Source organism: Suncus etruscus, chromosome 11, assembly GCF_024139225.1.
Source record: "Suncus etruscus isolate mSunEtr1 chromosome 11, mSunEtr1.pri.cur, whole genome shotgun sequence".
Taxonomy (NCBI): domain Eukaryota; kingdom Metazoa; phylum Chordata; class Mammalia; order Eulipotyphla; family Soricidae; genus Suncus; species Suncus etruscus.
This window is the reverse complement of record NC_064858.1, coordinates 46,247,359-46,265,407: the sequence shown is the minus strand read 5'-3', so window position 1 is coordinate 46,265,407 and position 18,049 is coordinate 46,247,359. Positions and strand designations below refer to the sequence as shown.

The window sequence follows — 18,049 nt, the reverse complement described above, 5'->3', positions numbered from 1 at the left end:
TGGTTATGTCATAAGCTGAGATCTTCTTCACTCAACTAGATGATACAGCATTCTGGTCCCACTAGACATAATTTTAGCATGTGAATACAGAAAGCAACTTTCTGAGGAAAATCTTGACTTTTACCTTTATGTAGAAATAAGGTAGACTTGCTACTCAAAAATACCCACAGGCTTTGTGAACACTAAGTCATTTATTTCCCAAGAGTAGATAACAATTTGATCCAAACTAGAATAAAAAAACGTCAGACTATAAACCCACAATGAATCAAAGTATATTTGATTTTAGCAAGTGCTAAAATGACCACAATTTAGTCTCACACAGTTTGATTGCCAAGGTGAGTTTTATGACCAGTATATGTTTTGCATTCCTCAGACTATGTAGAGGCAAGGAATAAGCTGCAACCCCAAAGCCCTCCCCAAATGTTTGAAACTGACCTGGGGAGAGCACTTGAGTATGAGCCACCTTGCTAAAATGCTCCTGTTTTTCTGGTCTCAGAAAACATAGGAGTTTGCTATTACTAATCAATGAATAACTTACACACTAACACAGAAACAATGTGTTAAAGGCAAAGGAGATTCTATGAAAACTGGCTGAGGATTCTGCTCAAGTGAACTGACTTTGAAACTTAAATGAAGGAAGCAGAATCATTTGGGAATAAAAGTAGATTTTTCTCTCATGAATACTGGAAAGAAGCATGCCTGCTTATATATGTCCAAGTAAAGTATAAATATTAACAGAGAGTATAAAATTATCTTTTTAGCATTGTCCATGTACAGAAGTTTCTTCTTTGCAAAATTCTGTAGCATATTAATGTCTTAACAATATTTTTTGTTATCTGTATTTTATAAGGGGAAGGTCAGCAAGATGAGCAGTAGAAACCAATATTCAAAAGTCACACTGAGAAATACTAATACTGGAATAGTAACATACAAATCTAATTCTAAAGATGAATTTCTTTTCTTGTGTGTCTGTGTACTAGAGTAAAATATATTTAACAAGGGAGATTATGTGGGGAGATGAAGTAAGATAAAATAATACTGTGAAAGGGGGTTGGAGCAGTGGCTCAACTGTAGGGCATTTGCTTTGCACTTGGCTGACTTAGGATGGACTGAGGTTCTATTCCCAGGCATCCCATATGCTCCCCCAAGCCAGGAACGATTTCTAACTGCATAACCAGGAGTAAAGCCTGAGCATCACCGATGTGGCCCAAACACATACCTCTCTCCCCCCGCCAAAAAAAAAAAAACTGTGAAAGGGAGAATTCTTGTCTTTTGAAAGGAGAGAAGAGGATTGTTGTGCTACATGTAAAGAAAACCTACAAACAGTGAAAGCATATGGCTAATTGAAAGGAAGAAGCACTTATCACTAGAGAACAGAAGATACTTTGGGTGATAATAGATAGTAGAGTGAAAGAAATCCCATCTGTAGGCATCTCTTCAAGGCCACACTAAGGCGTGAGAATTCCTAGTTAGCTCTACACACTTCCTTATGTATCCTGAGGAGAAACACCAGGAGAAAACATTAAACATACAATAAGGAATAAGAATAAATTCTACAGAGACCACAATCCTTGGCTCAGAGCAGATAGAAAGGAGAGCATATTTTTCAGACATCCTGTAGTAGTAAACAAAGGATTTTTGCTATAAATGTTCTACTGGTTACTTAAATTGCTATTAATCACCATTTGTTCATATTATCCAACTGACACAAAAGCCACACTGTGCACAATTCATGGGAGAAAATAATATTGTTTTCTAGGAAGGTGGCAAAAGAAGATGTAGGAGATTGTCTTTTATATAAAGCTTCTTGGGAGATGTTTATACTCTATGATATTGTGGGTAAAATTTGATCCTACTACAAAGTCTTTCAGCTAATTCTCCATATTCTGTCTCAGAGGTGAATCTTCTTGTATTTTTGAGTCATACCCAGCAGTGCTCAGGGCTAACTCTAGGCTCTATGGCAGGCTCTGGGGACCATATGGAATACCAGAGTACAGTCCCAGGTCAGTTGTGTGTAAGACAGGTGCTTTTCCCACTGTACTATTGCACTGACCCCTGAATCTTGTTTATAATACTGATTTTAAAAGCCAGTAGATATTGAGCATGAGCCCTGGCAACTAAAGTGTGTGACATATCAATTTTTCTATCTTTTCAAAGAGACAAAACATGAAGTAGGAATATAGTTAATCACCTGGGAATTAATTAGCACATGATCTAGCAGAATCTTGTTAAAATACATAAAAACATGGAAGTAGTACTAAAATATATAGAACATAAAGACAAGTAAGAGGAAATTTGCTTAACTAATTTTTATGTCTTAGTGACAGATACTAAACCTTGGGTTTTCATCAACAGAGACTATAGGTATAGATAGATAGTATCAGGGTTAAATGTTTGCTGTGAATGAAGTCAGCCTTGGTTAGAGTGCTGTATTATATACAGTCAATCCGAAAGCACTGCCAGATTTTACTCCTGAGCACAGAGTCAGTAATAGACCCTGATCCACTGAGTAAAACCCCAAAACCAACCAAAAAACTAGAGTCCTAAATGCATCCTTTATGAACAGAATTTATTTGGAGGTGCCAATTCTGCCTTTCATGAGAATAGACTAGAAGAGTGACTTAAAGAAAGAAGTATTATCTAACTAATGCTGAATCTTTGATTTGGTAATAGCTCAAGTGAGCAATTGATGCTTGGTTCCACTATGATTCTCTGAAGGGTCACATCGAACAACCCTCTGAATTGTCAGTGTGAGGAGGAGAATAGAATGACACTGATAGATTGTCTATGACATGGGGTTGACTTCAAGGTTACCCCATAGATTACGGATACTTAAGACTTACGTACGCATTGATACCAGCTGGGTTTCCACAGACATTTGATGTTAGAGGTTAGTGAATTCCATGAGTACTTCTGGATTTGCCATCTGTGTGCTTTCAACTATAATCACCAGTGTGATGAATCCTACAAAAGGACTTCTGACTTCTACTTTCATTAAATTGTTTAGCTGACCTTCATTCAGAACAATGCCTTTCAGAGGCATAATCAGGCAAAATCCTATTTTCTCAAATGGAAAATTTTAAGTGGAAATATTTTTTTGGAAGTGAAAATATTTTAATGTGCATTTTTATTTACCAATTGATTTTAAAATTGACACACAATTTTCTTATATGCACAAACAAAAATATTTTTAGTATTCCCATTTTTACAGAAAAAGGAAAATGAGGACAAACAAGTTGTGTTGACAACATTTTCACAATTAGAAAGAGGTAGAGCCAGAACTTAAGTCCAGGCATGTCTGTCCCTGAAGTTCTTTTCTTTCCTTATATCTGTGCCTTGTCACGTGATTTAAGTTAGTCTTGGAAATCTAGCTCACTCAAAGCACTGTATAACTCATTTCTTATGTAATATGCAAAAGAGTAGGGAGAGCCACCTGCTGTGAAAGCAACATTGTTGAGCTAATACATTGGCAGAGAGCAGAAAGCTTGTGACTTTGCCATTTGGTTCTCCTGATTTACTTTGCATTTGCAAAATAGAGGTAGTCCAACATGTTGATTGCACAAGCCTATCATTATCATCGTTCTGAACTAAGCAGAGTCAGGGACATCATGTACAAAATAAGAAATCCTTGTTTGGGAAGATGATGTCAGGCAGGAAGAATATTTATTTTGTTTTGTGTTGTTATGTTTTTAACTCCTACCTCCTAAAACACTCTTGTGACTAATGCATTTTAGTACTGAGATCAACAAAGAAAATGTGAGGTATAAAAATTAATATTAATAAAAAACAAGATCATGAGATCATTTCCAAGGTGATACATATGTGGTTTTAAAACAAAGCCGAGCTTTTCCCACTATATCCCACTTCTCTCTTTTCTGATCTGAGGAAGTTTCCTTTGGTAAATCTGCTATAGATCACAGGGCATGTGATTTTCCTTCTTTGATCTTGTTGCTTTCACTATCCAATCAGGAATAACTCTGTCATTTCACAGTGACTATATATTAAAAACATACTTGCTTGGAACATTTTAAAACATATTTAGATATCAGAAAGTCACTCTAGGCAGAGTACTAAAGTAAATGACTCAAGCATCAACATATTAAAAATCACCAGTTTCATTTTTCTGATCACTGGTTTCACTTTAGAACCACTGCTTAATACAGGGAGGTGGTGGAGAAAGACAAATGAAAAATAATGGAGGGTAGAGAAGGAGTTGAGGAGATTCAAATACATTGCTCAAATACATAAATTCAGGAAGGACATACATGAAATAAACATGAAATAAACAACACTGCTGAAATCATGAAACCCAGATTTTAACAGCCAAACCTATAAAGATTCTTGTCAAGTTGGTCTGTTGGGAGGGGGAATTATGGAAAGGAACCTGGGAACATTGTTGGAAGGTGGTAGACACTGGTGGTGGGTTTGGTGCTGGAACATTGTATGTCTAATACACAACTATAAATAACTTTGTAAATAACAGTGCCTTAATAAAAATATAAATATAATCATAGAATGTCACAAAAATTAATAAAGGGCTTCAAGTAGCTATTTATTTTAGTAAGCCTATGTGATATCAAAGATTAAACTCATTATTTTATTTTAAGACAATTTTAGATGCTCAACATCAATTTAGATATGCAGTAGAATTTATTATCAACAACTATTTGGAATTCCTTTCACTGATATAAGTCCACTCATAAGTAAAGAAACAGCAAAATTGATGTCATTCATTTGCCCCAGTGTGACTCAATTTTAGAGGAAATAATTGGTAAAACTTAAGAATTTCTTAGTGTGTTCTAAGTAGTACCTACATAAATGTAATAAAGGGGAAAAAAGGCAAATGTAAGGTTTAAGTACTCAGGGGCTTTCAGTGAAGCCACCAACAATCTCCAAAACCTCTAGAAGCTCCTATTGATTATTTCAGCTGATAAAGCTATCAGAAATAGCAGGACCCACCTACAATTAACTTGAATGTTATACCAGGCCTGTTGCCTTTCACCCAGAAATATGGAATTTAGAGAAAGAGACTATTCCATACTCATATACAAAGATCACCCTGGGATACATAATTTCCTGATTTTTTTTTCCTTTCTACACAGTTATGACAAGGATGGAATGGTAAAGACTTGAACATCATTCTGAAATATTTATAATGGAAAGAATAAGAAATTAAACCAATTATTTATATTAATTTGAGTTAGCTCAGGTTAAAAAAATCAGATAGGCATTTCAGAGAAAAATTACTATAGAGAAACTTTAAAAAGATGAAGTTCTAGAAAAAGAAGAAAGAGAACATTAGGATAAAGCATTACAGAAAGAAAATCTCTGAACGACAGAGAACAAAGAGAAGAGCTGAAAGTTATGAGCACTGAAATGGTTTATGGAAAGGACTTTAGAGTTATGATTCAGAGTTCTGGAGAAGGTACCATCTGTCTGGCTGATGCTGGTGAGTCAGTGACTTGGAGGAAGTACTGACAGTATGAGGCACTAATCTCTGCAAGGGGAGGGGAAAGCTGTGCAGCTAATGGTGGCACTTTATAAAGTCCAGAATGGTCCTATCTGGTTCGTGAGAAGGAGGTATTATTGAATTGGTACCTATGCCTGGAAAGGTAATGGTGAAGCTAGTGGACTTCATCGTCTCTCAGTGAGCTGTGTGCCGAGGGCTTTTATCCCAGTATTTGCGGGATAATATCAGAAAAAAAGTGAAAGGCAGGAAGACATTAGGGAGAAAGGCCCTCCTTTTGTCAATCATTCTCTCCTTTCGGAGGCTCTTTGCAGAGAGTGTACAGTAGGATTTCTGACATAGGAGAACTGTTTGCAGACCTGTCATCACCAAGCACGGTATGAATTGGTAACCTAATACCTGGAACATATTTCAAAGGATTAAGTTTGAAAAATAATAATAGGAGAAATTAAAATAAAGTAAATGAGAGAAATCATAAAAGAATATTTATAGGGGCCGGAGAGATAATATAGAGATAGAGCTTTTGCCTTGCAAGCAAAAGGACGATGGTTCAAATCCCAGCATCTCATATGGTTCCCCGAGCCTGCTGGGGGTGATTTCTGAGCATAGAGTAAGGAGTAGCCACTGAGCACTGCCAGGTGTGACCCCATGCCCCCCCAAAAGAATATTTATAATACTATGTTGTGAACATTTGATGGAGAAAACAACAAAATATCTTTTTTTTTGTTTTTTTTTTTTTTTTGTTTTGTTTTGTTTTTGGGCCACACCCGGCGGTGCTCAGGGGTTACTCCTGGCTGTCTGCTCAGAAATAGCTCCTGGCAGTCACGGGGGACCATATGGGACACCGGGATTCGAACCAACCACCTTTGGTCCTGGATCGGCTGCTTGCAAGGCAAACGCCACTGTGCTATCTCTCCGGGCCCAACAAAATATCTTAAGTTTTCTTTGGGAAAACTCTAAGACTGGGAGTAATTTGAGTCAGGACAAGGAAAAGCAAGAAAAAGCAACATAATTTAAAATGAAAACATGTGACCAAAGATTCTACTTAGAAAACAAGATTGAAAAAAGAGAACTTAATGGAACTGTTTAGAAATGCCTGCAGGCATATAATAAAGAATATAATAATCAAGTCTGCTGAATGGAAATAAAAATATTTAAATGTTCCTAAAGAATTAATACAATGAAACAAGAATACATACTCTAAGTATAGATCCTTAAATAGATGATTCTTATTGTTTTCTATTACTTTGATTTCTTAGAATATTCAACATGTATTTATTTAATATTCTGTGCCAAACACTCCAGTATCTACAGTCCTTGAAAGGGAATGTGTTGTTAAATATTGGTTTTTGTTCCAGTTGATGCTCATTCATTTTATATCTGCCTTTCCTGAACGTGAATTCTTTAATTTTGATTTTAAAGATCACTATTTAAATGTCTGATACTTATGTGCATTTATTAAAGTAACTTTTCACTGGAAAGCATTTGCTTCTATTTTGGTTTCTGTTTGGAGACTTGTAGAAAACATGGGTTCATTCTAGCTTCTCCTAATATATTTGGCTTAGGGTCTCGAGATGTGATCCAAGTAATAAAAGTAGGCCTTGCAAATGTGATACTACTTGTCTGATTCCTGGCATTCTATATCTCTCAGCAAAGTCAGATATGACACTGACCCCTGGACACTGTCCAGAGTGTCTCCCACAAACATTACTCCTTTCTCCCAGCTTTTTAGACTTAGCACTAAAGTACCATATTGCACTGAATGCTGGTTCGTAAGTCATGGCTCTATTGGGGTCTATGCTGAGGGTAAGCTTTTCCACCACCTGCTCAGCTGTTCTAGTTGGAATATCTCTCTAGATCTAATGTAATTAATATTGTTTATTTGTTATTAGTTTAAATAGGTGTCAAATCTGGTGGCACTTGAAGATGAGAGCTACTCCTGGGTTTGCACAGGACCCAGTGCTATCATATTAAAATATAGCCTTTGATATTCTAAGTATGTAATCTACAGTTGAGTCATATGACTGGAGTCAAAAGTACCTTTTTATTGATCAGTTTTTTCCCACCCCCACAAAAAAAAATTAGACCTTCTGTTTTACTTTGAAAATCAATATACCTCAGAGTGTGTCTTGGTTTTAAGTTTAGTTTTTCAAAGATTTTTCACCCAATAAATGTATTCCTTTTCATTTTAGGCCTCATTTCTTTTGTCGTGTCAATAGCTTTTTAGTTATATGTGGTCCCACTTGTTAATTTCTGCTTTTGTATTATTTGCCAGTAAAATTATGTCACTGAAGACACGTATGAGGTCAGTTTTGCAGAGAGTAAAATTATGTTTGTCCCCCGTATAGTTTTAAATAGTTTTGATATCGAGAGCTTTTAAATCATAATAAATTAATTAGAATTAGCCTGTGTATTTGTTGTGAGCCAGAGATCTATATATTGTGCAGATAGCTGCTATCTAGTTTTCTCAGCATTGTTTGTTGAGAAACTCTCTGTGTTCCATTTTGTGCAACTTATCCCTTTATCATACATTTACTGTTCATGTATCTGAGGGTTTTACTTTTTAAACTTTGAATTCTATTACATTGATCTGAATGTTTGTTTTTGTCCTATTAATTATTAGTACTTTGTAGTAAGTAAAAATTAAAGTCTGACACAATGCCTAGCATACTATTTTACTCAGAATTGTTTTAGTTATTATGGAAGATTTATACTTCCATATATATATATATATATTAGATGCATTTTTTGTACATCCTTGAAGAATTACATATAAATTTTGATGGGAATTACATTTCTTCTTGGCACTTTGGTGGGGGTATGATATAGCAGTGAAAAGGGAAATCAGCCCCCCCCCACCAACCTTGGCGGGTGTCCCGCCCTTAGGGAAGTCATCACTACTTTGGCCCCACCCTTAAGGGAAGTCACTATCTTGGCCCCACCCTTAAGGAAGTCGTCACTGCCTCGGCCCCACCTCTACCCCTACCTCACCAATAATTCGTGTTACCATAGCGGAAGTCCAGCCCTCAAGGACTCTCCTTCCCCTCCCACTTCCCATCCTATATAAGGGGGTGACTAGGGAACCACGCGGTCTTTGGTTCCGGTCCTATTCTGGGAATCCACTGACCCTGGCCATTCCGAATGGTCAGTATTAAAGCACTTTTCAAAGCATTTGCTGGAACTCATCAGCCTCTTCATTTCTCTGCGTCGGGCAGCTAGATTAGGACGTCCGAATCTTTCATTAGCATTTCAGGTATAAAATAATATCAGGACTATTGTAAACTATGATACTAAATTAAAAATGGACTGAAAATCATCAGAATGTCTTATCTTATAAGCTAAGTGGTTAATACACTGGAGACATGTTCAATTATTATTTAAGAATCTATATGATACTCTTTCCTATTTATTTTCTGTTTAATTAAAAGGTAAAATAAACTACAGTTTACTAAAATCTCTGCTATTTAAAGAACACAAATCCATCAGTAGTAAAGCATTCAGTTCATCATTCAGCACCAAAAAACACTGTTTGCAGTGAAAACTTCAATGATCTACAGAACAGCAAGTGCCCAACAGGAGACATGCCCAGATTGAGCGAGGTAGGAAAGGAGGAAAATGGTGAATGACATATGGTCTTGCAGAATTATTTGTGGAATGCATGAATATCACCATAGGATGAGTTGACTCCTGGGGATTACCATATGCATTTGAAGAGATGGGTGTGTGTGGGGGAATAAAGTTAGAAATAAAGTGAAAATAGGTCAAGAAAATGCTGTTTATTGTGAGTCTGTAAAGTCCTATATTCATGTATTATGAAAATCATGCATAAATTATTATTCATTCCTCTTCAATTGAGAGCCTGCATAAAATTTGGCTTCACCCAAATTAGGTCAATAGCTCATGCAGAAACACATAATATGCATAAGGCCTTGAGTTAAGTTCCCAATATGCACAGCACCCTGGGCTCTCTGAATGAGCATCACTGAACTCCAAGAACCTCTGGCAATATTCCCTGTAAACTAACTACATAAATACATTTTTTTGCTTTTTGGATAAAATTATACTTTCATTGCTGAACATAATGCAGTCTAGTCACTTGTTGATTCTTAGTAAAACATACCTGAATATTATATTATACCATTGTGCATTGCTATTTCAAAATAATAAAAATCTTTACTTCAATATTTTACTATCACTTGCTTTTTTTCTCACATGCTTCAATTTTTTATAATGTTCTTTTGTTTTTCAGTAAAATACCACAGGAAAGCAATTTAAAATAAGGAGCACTAGTGTTTCAAAAGATTGATACCATTCTTGGGGAAAGGGTAACTTATTCTCAAGATGTGACTTTCTTTTTAACTGTTAAATTCAGTTTCACGGAGATGGCAGTTAACAAAGATACCTGTTAAATTTTTATCTTTGGGTCAGGATACTAAAATACATGCATTTGGAGATACTCCTTAAAAACATGAATAATGTTTGCATTGAATATGCACCTACTAGAAAATGAGTTAAGTAGCAAGCCAGAAGTATTTGTATAATTTCACTTAATTCTCTGATCTACCCAATTTACCTGGAAAAAAATTACCATATTTTCCGGCGTATAAGACAGCTGGGCGTATAAGACGACCCCCTAATTTTGCAGTTAAAGCATAGGTTTAGGCCTATATTCGCTGTATCAGACAGAACGTTCCTGTGCTGCAACTGTATGTACCACAGTGAGCCAATCACAACAAGCAAAGGTTCAAAGGTTATATATACTGTAATAGACTTCCTCTCTGACTCTGGCCAATCTGAGCAGGCTTTTGACAGTGTAGATTTGGGTCCAGAATATTGTCTAATTTGCATGCATAAAAAGCCTGCTTGGATTGGCTGAGTTAGAGAGGCGGTTCTAGCAGCCTTGCAGTGATTGATACAGGATCGAGTTGGAAAATTCATTTTGTGGCAATATTCAGACAAATTTTGTTTAGCGGCATATCGAAACATTTTTCGGGATATACTCGGCGTATAAGACGATCTCGGGTTTTCGGTTGACTTTTTTTTGTTTCAAAAGTCATCTTATACGCTGGAAAATACGGTATGTTTGAAAAGTCAGTCTTGCAATATTTCTCTGGCTGCTTTCCCTAAATATGGATTACCTGTCACGGTTCTCAAAGCTTGAACTCTCTGTGAAATGGTAACCTTTTAGAAGAGTGCTCTAAGCCAGCCTGATACAGTCATTAGCCCACCAGGCATGATTTGAGTCAGCCAGGTCCTCCTGAAAATATTATCTCTGTCTTTCTGATGACTCTGGAAGTTGGAGTCTGCCCAAATATCTTCTGCAATTAAAGATTTTTGTTTTGCTTGTCATTTGCTTTTTTGATAGTCTGTGTTTTTTGTTGTTGTAGTTTATTTGTTTTTAGTGAGCAATATCCAGTTTGTAGACTGGAAGAGATGTTTTCTGACTATCTATCACTTGGTTTTATTATCCTGCAATCTAATTACAGAAGTGATTCTAATTTTTCATCATGGTGGGAATTATTGTTGCTTCTGGAGATATAGAAAACTAGCTTGGAGTGGAGCAAAGTTCACTTTTCAGCTCAATAATATTTTAAATGGAACCTGTACCCACAGACTCCTCCCTGGTCCTTTCCAGCCATCACCTAGCTTGGCAGCTCTTCCCCTGCACAGTGAATTGGAAACTTGATTCTGACTTGCCTCACAATTGCTTGGTTTTATCTATTTTAAAGCTTCTTACAAATTGACTCATTTACCATGTACTACATTGTGAATACTGTGTCATTTTTTGTTTCCACTTTGCATTATATCTGTGAGATCCATTTAAGTTATATTTATTCGTGGCTTGGTTTTTATTGTTTCTGTGTTGTCTTCTAGTCTATGGAGAAACATTTGATGGATTTGTAGTTATTGGCTCTTACATAAAGCTGCATGAACACTCTTATACTTATGACTTGGTGATTATATGAATGCATTTTATTTTGTTTATATCTAGAAGATATAAACTAGATGTGCATTTCATTTTGTAGAAAAACACAAGCTATCTACTGTTTTATTATTGTTGTTGCTATATTTTGCTTTTTTCCCCCAAGATCTTACATGCTTGGGAACCATGTGGTGTCAGAGATTGAACTGGGGGCTATGGACATGCAAAGCATCCTTTTTAAGCATCTCCTACCCTAAAAGGGTAATTTTGATAGTGGGATTATTAGTGATTTTCTGCTTGTCCCTCTAGAATAATTTTTTGGTGGGATGGTGAGGGGAAGAGATGGAGATAGGTTATAGTAGTGCTTAAGAACTTCTCATGGCTCTGTCTGTGTTTAATTGCTCTTGGAGATGTCTGAGGGATCTATGCAGTGCAAAGCAAACACCTTAAAGCCTGCATAGTCACTTCAGCTGTCCTTTCTGTTTTTCATTGTCCTACTCATGCCTTAATTATCCTAATGCCTCATTTCTTTTATTCTTGTTCTTTGGCTGCTGGATTCAACTTTTGGAAGTCCCAATGCCTATTGATTATTCTATCTGTTGATAGTCTGCCTTGCTATTATAGAGATTTTATCTCCATAGTTAGTGTCTGAAAAACTCCTTTTTTAAAGGTCTAGTTTTTCTCTGTTTCTTTTGTTTCTTGTTTCTTTAGGTATAGCCAGTGATTGTGAATGCAGATTGCTACCTATTTTTTGTAATCCTGTAATCCTACAATTTTCTTTAATCTAGCATGGTGCTCTTATTTACAGTTCTGAGAAAATAGGCATTCTATCTAAATCTAAAACCTTTGAATATATCATCTATTTTAGTAAAAACTATTACTGATATAAAAAAGAAAGGAGTTTTTATGAGGTTAGAATATTTTGAAGTACACTGGTGGTTCTTTCTTTGTGTGGGAAAGATTGCACAGAAAATAGCTATTTTGGGCAATTCGAGTCAATAGATTTATTAGGTGTGGTCCAAAACTCTAGATCTATCCTTAAGTAGCTTTGTTGACAAGTAGACCTTTCTTATAGTTATGTCTACACATGATTTATCTATGACCCAATTTTTCACCTATAAAGTGAAAATGAGTATTCTTATTTCCAATTCATCTGTCTTTCAACCAAATCATATGCCAAGGAAATGGCAGAAAATAATGCAATGTAACCACAACAAAACCGAGACAAAGTTTTATTGATTTTATTGAAGGAATTAATTCAGTGGTGATAGAGTTACCTAGGAAGGATTATTGATCTACTCTGAATCTTGGAGACAGAATCCTAAATATCCTATATTTTAAGGGAAACTACAACAACTAACCAAAGGTGGGTATATTTGATTTGAAATCAAGATGAACAATCTAGTAGAATGACTAAAACAATGAAAAGACTTGAGAAACAAAACTGAAAGTAGCAATCTAAATTTTGCTCTTACTATTTACATTGAGCCAGAAATGGAAATTAGTTATGTCCTCTGTACAATGAGGATAGTTATTATTATAGTTAATGTCAACTTTCAGTTTATGTTTATGGAAGATGTTAGCATTTATTACATAAAAGATAAATTATTTATTAACACGGTTCTTCCTACCTCAGTCATATGCTGGTATAAACTCTCAGGAAATATAGAACTGCAAGTGTAGTTTATTGTGGCAAATAACTTGACTGTGAGGGAAATATTTTAAGTAAGCATGTGGGAGTCAAGGAGGAAGACAGAAGAAAAGGTCAGATACCAAAACTAAAGAGATATGAAGTCTAGGAGTATCCCTGTTGAGGACTATCATGTGCACATCTTGAATTAGGTTCTGATTCCAAACTAGAAAATTAGACTATGCCCTGACTAAGGAGAAGAAATCTGACAAGCAAACCATTAAAGTATGTAACCCAAATTGAATAGATGTGCAGCAATCTTTGGACTTAGTTTTTCTTTTTCAAGCCTTGTACTCTTTTCCTTCCCAGTTTTGTTCCTCTGAAAGACAAAGCTCATCGATCTCTCTGTGTTTTACACACACAATTTCTCTCTCTCCTCTCTCAGTTCTCTCTCTCTCAGTTCTCTCTCTCTCAGTTCTCTCTCTCTCTCTCTCTCTCTCACACACACACACACACACACAAACCTACACACACATGCATGCTTAGTAACTGCATTTTCAAAGCAGGGCCAAGAATTAATTAGGCAGAATAAGAGTGAGAACAAATAAAGAGATTTCTGAGAACCCAGATTCCAGTTTATGGGTGAGTATACATGCTGAAGCCAAGAAGTTTTCAAGGTAGTTGAGAACCCAGATTCCAGTTTATGGGTGAGCATACATGCTGAAGCCAAGAAGTTTTCAAGGTAGTTGAGAACCCAGATTCCAGTTTATGCGTGAGCATACATGCTGAAGCCAAGAAGTTTTCAAGATAGTTGAGGTTTCAGGAAGATTCTGTTAGCACTGGAGGAAGGGTGAGGAAATAAGCAAGCAAGGAAGCAAGGAAGCAAGGAAGCAAGCAAGCAAGCAAGCAAGCAAGCAAGCAAGCAAGCAAGCAAGCAAGCAAGCAAACAATGTGCTCCTGGTATCCTGCTGGTGGTTCAGGAAATTCGAATTCAAAAACAAGAATCCTTTTCAAGGCCTTTGACAGAGTCCACAGCTCTTCAGCTGTCAGCCTTTCTCCAGAGGCTTTAATGAGTTCTTCCTTGTCAGGCCTTTCTATCTAAACAATTCTGCAGTTTCCCTATCTGCCATCCCAGAGAGAATGCACTTACCTTGCTTATGCAGAATGTAAATTATTACTTCATGCAAACACTTGTTTGGGTTGATCAGTTGGTTGTTTTTCTCAACCCACGTCAATGGGATCTTTAATATGCCAATGGCTCCACAACAGAGTAGATATGTAAAGAGGGAGCCAGAAAGTATTTTTCTACTGAGAAACAAATTCTATTTATCTAAAGATGTTGCTAGGACTGTTTTTGGCATTACTATTATTAAGACACTGGTAGACGGTTAACCATTGGATCTGGCTTTCCAAATTGTAAGCAGGGGCTACCCTTCATTATAAAATGACATAGAAGAGAAAGAATCCTTATTTAAATAGATTTAGTAATGAACCTTCCTATTCTTAGTCTACCATCGTTAATGTTCTTGCCCATGTCTCTCTAATGAGATTTCCATTTTTCTCTTACAAGTTACAAATCTTATTTATTCATTGAGTCATAGGACTTCTTTTTTTCTATTTTATTATAGTGTCAAAGCAGAGGGCATTGATGTACAATTGCTGAGCCCTCCTCCCACCCTGTATTCTGTACAACCCTTCACCAGTGGCCAAAGCACTGCTGATTTAGTCAACATCTCCCCATCCTCCCACCAAGCCACCCACTGTTCCTAAGGGTTTGATAATCAGAATTGAAATTCAAGGTAAAGGTCTTGTAAGCAAATCTATTCAGCCAGAACAGGAGAAGCACTGGATGATCTCACTCATCTGCAGAGTTTACTGACATAAGCGCTACTGAAATCTTTTTAAAAAGTAGCTTTTATGACTGGACAACACCACTTCCTAGTGTCACACCTAGTAGCAACATTGTCTAGTGTAACTATTTTTTTTTTAATTATTCCTCATGTTTCTTAAAAAAAATTGTGCTGGTTTCTCTTCTTCCCTTCATGTTCTGCATGAAGTGTGGAACTTTCATTCACATTTTCTTCCTTGTTTTAGCTTGGGTGGTCAAGTAGATGGCCATTGGAGTGATTAAACTGGGTTTAAATTCTGGCCAAATTCTGTCTGGTTCATTTTTTTTTTTACCACACATCCATCATTTGTGTCTATCATTTGAGGTCTCATTAATGTATTTAGAATTGCATGACAATATTTCCTGACCTTTGAAATCTGTCCAGACACCTCAGTATTTTTAGTCATTTACCTCATAACTGAGAAAACTGCATTTTAAAATGCAATGGCAAAGATCAATATCCTCACAAATTCTCAAACTAGATTCTTTAAAGTTTAGTTCTGTCAAGAAAGCTTTTCTAATAAAGAGGAAGGGGAAAAGATGAAATAAATAGAAATCTTTATTTATATTTTATAAATCTGAGTTTGACTTTTGGTATAGACAGGTAACTTCATACTGGACTAGCCTAATTACATTTTATAGTTATAGCTATAAAAACAATAAAAGACATCTTCAGTATCCAGCGACTACTGTGGGAGATATATTGCCTGTTGTGAGTCTCACCGTGCATATGTCTAGGGTTGTAACAATGCTACCTGGCATCCACTAGGGCCACACCCTATAGAACTATGTGTTTGGGGCTTCATGAATGCAATGCATACGTTTTTTTCCTTGGACCTATTTTCCTGACCCTAAAACATTTATGTTTCTTTAGAGTATTGAAGAATGATGAATAATCTAATAATTGTGAAAAAACATTGACAGTTGGATAAATGAGAGCATATTCCACTTAACAGGTGGCTGAAATCTTCCTGATTTGAAAAGTAAGAAAACATAAATGAGGGAAATCATAGTTGTCAGAAAAGTGAAGCAGAAAAACTGCAAAGGCTAGAACTGGAAAAGAGAAGTTCCATTTTTATATATTTCTTTTCTTTTTTTTTTTTTACATTTTATGAAATCTTTAATGAAATGGCAGGGCACGAATGGGCATTTTTATATATTTCTGCATATAAATGCTTCCCTAATTTTGGATGAAATCCTGAACCATATATTTGTAGGATACACACAAAACAGTCCAACTGAGAATAAAAGGATAAAAACTGATAATTTAATTTCCACTCAAAGAACATCCACTGGGGAGGAACACAATTGATTTCTTGTGGAAATTAATTTTTCACAATTCATTTCTTGATGGAAGAACAACAGTAAACATCTTCAAATTATTCACTGTGCCTACAAATGATGAAAGGTTGTTTTATGTTTACATATTTGAAAAAGTGTGAGCCTATCTCAAGAGAAAAGATAATCAACCAAGGCCAAGCCACTGAATAATTGGCAAAGTATAAAGCAGTCAGAATGATAGGACAGTGGGTAGAGTGCTTGCCTTGCAAGTAGTCAACCCAGATTCAAGTCCTGGCATACCATATGGTTTCATGAATCTTCCAGGAGTAATTTCAGGAATAAATCCCAAGATCCACCTAGTTCAATTAAAGATCATTTATTTATTCATTAATTTATTCATTATTTCTGTTTTTGGCCACAGCAAAAGCTATGTGTAATAAAAGCTCTGCACAATAAAAGAAAGAAAATACACCAAAAAAATAAACACATAAAATTCAATAGAGAAATTAAAACTAAGTGTAAGAATATTATATAAACTACATAATGAAACATCAAATTAAATTATAATAGGAAAAATAGATCTGATAAAAATGAATGACTAAATGAGCCAATAATATATGCTAGTACTGTATCAATTATGCAATTGAGGATATTCAAAAGAACAAAAGTTCAAGGAGTTGTGGAATTAAATAAAAGCATATAGTATGTGTTAATTAGAGTTCCAGAAAAAGAGAATAAAAACGATGGGCAGAATATTTTTAAGAAAATGTTCACCAATTTGATAAAAGATAATTTTATTTGAAAATGCTCATGAATTTAAAAAGAATAAAAACATGGAGAATTATATCTAAAAAATCGGCTGAAAATTAAAACTTGAGAAGGCAGTTGAGGAATCAGGAAAAATAATAGCACATTATACACTAATTTTCATTAATTTCTGTCTGATGGTTATAAGGTATTGTATACTTATATACTGGAAAGAATAAAACTTAAATCCTAAGAATTCTTGTCAAGATGACATATCAAGCATAATTTAGAAAATAGTAAAATAGATATTCTCATAAAGAGAGAATAGAAAAATTGATTGCTCACATACATATGCTAAAAGTGAGTAAAGAAAACTAGAAACAGAAAAAATATTGGCAGATAGAAAAAGATTCTTGGGAAGGAATTAAAGCACATAGAAAAGATCTTGAAAAATATGTTTTTTAAATTCTTAATTTATGTAAATATATGTAAACTTGTAGCTTATTGAGATTTTATAAAGTATAAAGATATAATGAATGATTCAATATTGAAGGAAGGATTAAAATCAATTCTGCATCTTATATGAAGTGACACAATATTAACTTTCAAGGAAAGTGGGAAAAGCTGAAGGTGTACATTATAATTCAAAATAAACTGTTAAAAATTAATTGAGAATGACTAAAGAATCAAGAAATACATAAATGGCTTTCTTAAATTTGTCCTATAAACATTTGATATAATACTATTTCATTATAGTTTTCTATTGAATATTCTCATGAACCTTAAAAAGTGCATCTGAGTGCTGGCTTTGGCAGCACATATACTAAAATTGGAACAATACAGAGATTAGCATGGTCCCTGTGCAAGGATGACACGCAAATTTGTGAAGTGTTTCATATTAAAAAATAAAAAGAGAAAAAAAAAGAGAAAAAGAAGTGCATCTGAAAGACTTAAGATGAGTGCTACTCACTTTAATGCCAAAAAGAGTATTCTCAATAAAAACTTGTGTGGTGGAGCTAAAATAACTTGTGGTTCAGGATTGGGGTTTTAACTGAAACCATCTGTTTTTTTCCCATGAAAATCTTTTGACCTTATTTTCCTGTCCCATATTTA

The 18,049-nt window shown here is 35.3% G+C and overlaps 1 non-coding gene across 1 annotated transcript; it reads left to right on the top strand.

Moving 5' to 3' along the window:
* Positions 1-17,735: 17,735 nt before the first annotated feature.
* Positions 17,736-17,839, top strand: LOC126023642 (U6 spliceosomal RNA). Its single transcript, XR_007500747.1, has one exon. It is a non-coding gene; the product is annotated as a U6 spliceosomal RNA (small nuclear RNA).
* Positions 17,840-18,049: the final 210 nt, after the last annotated feature.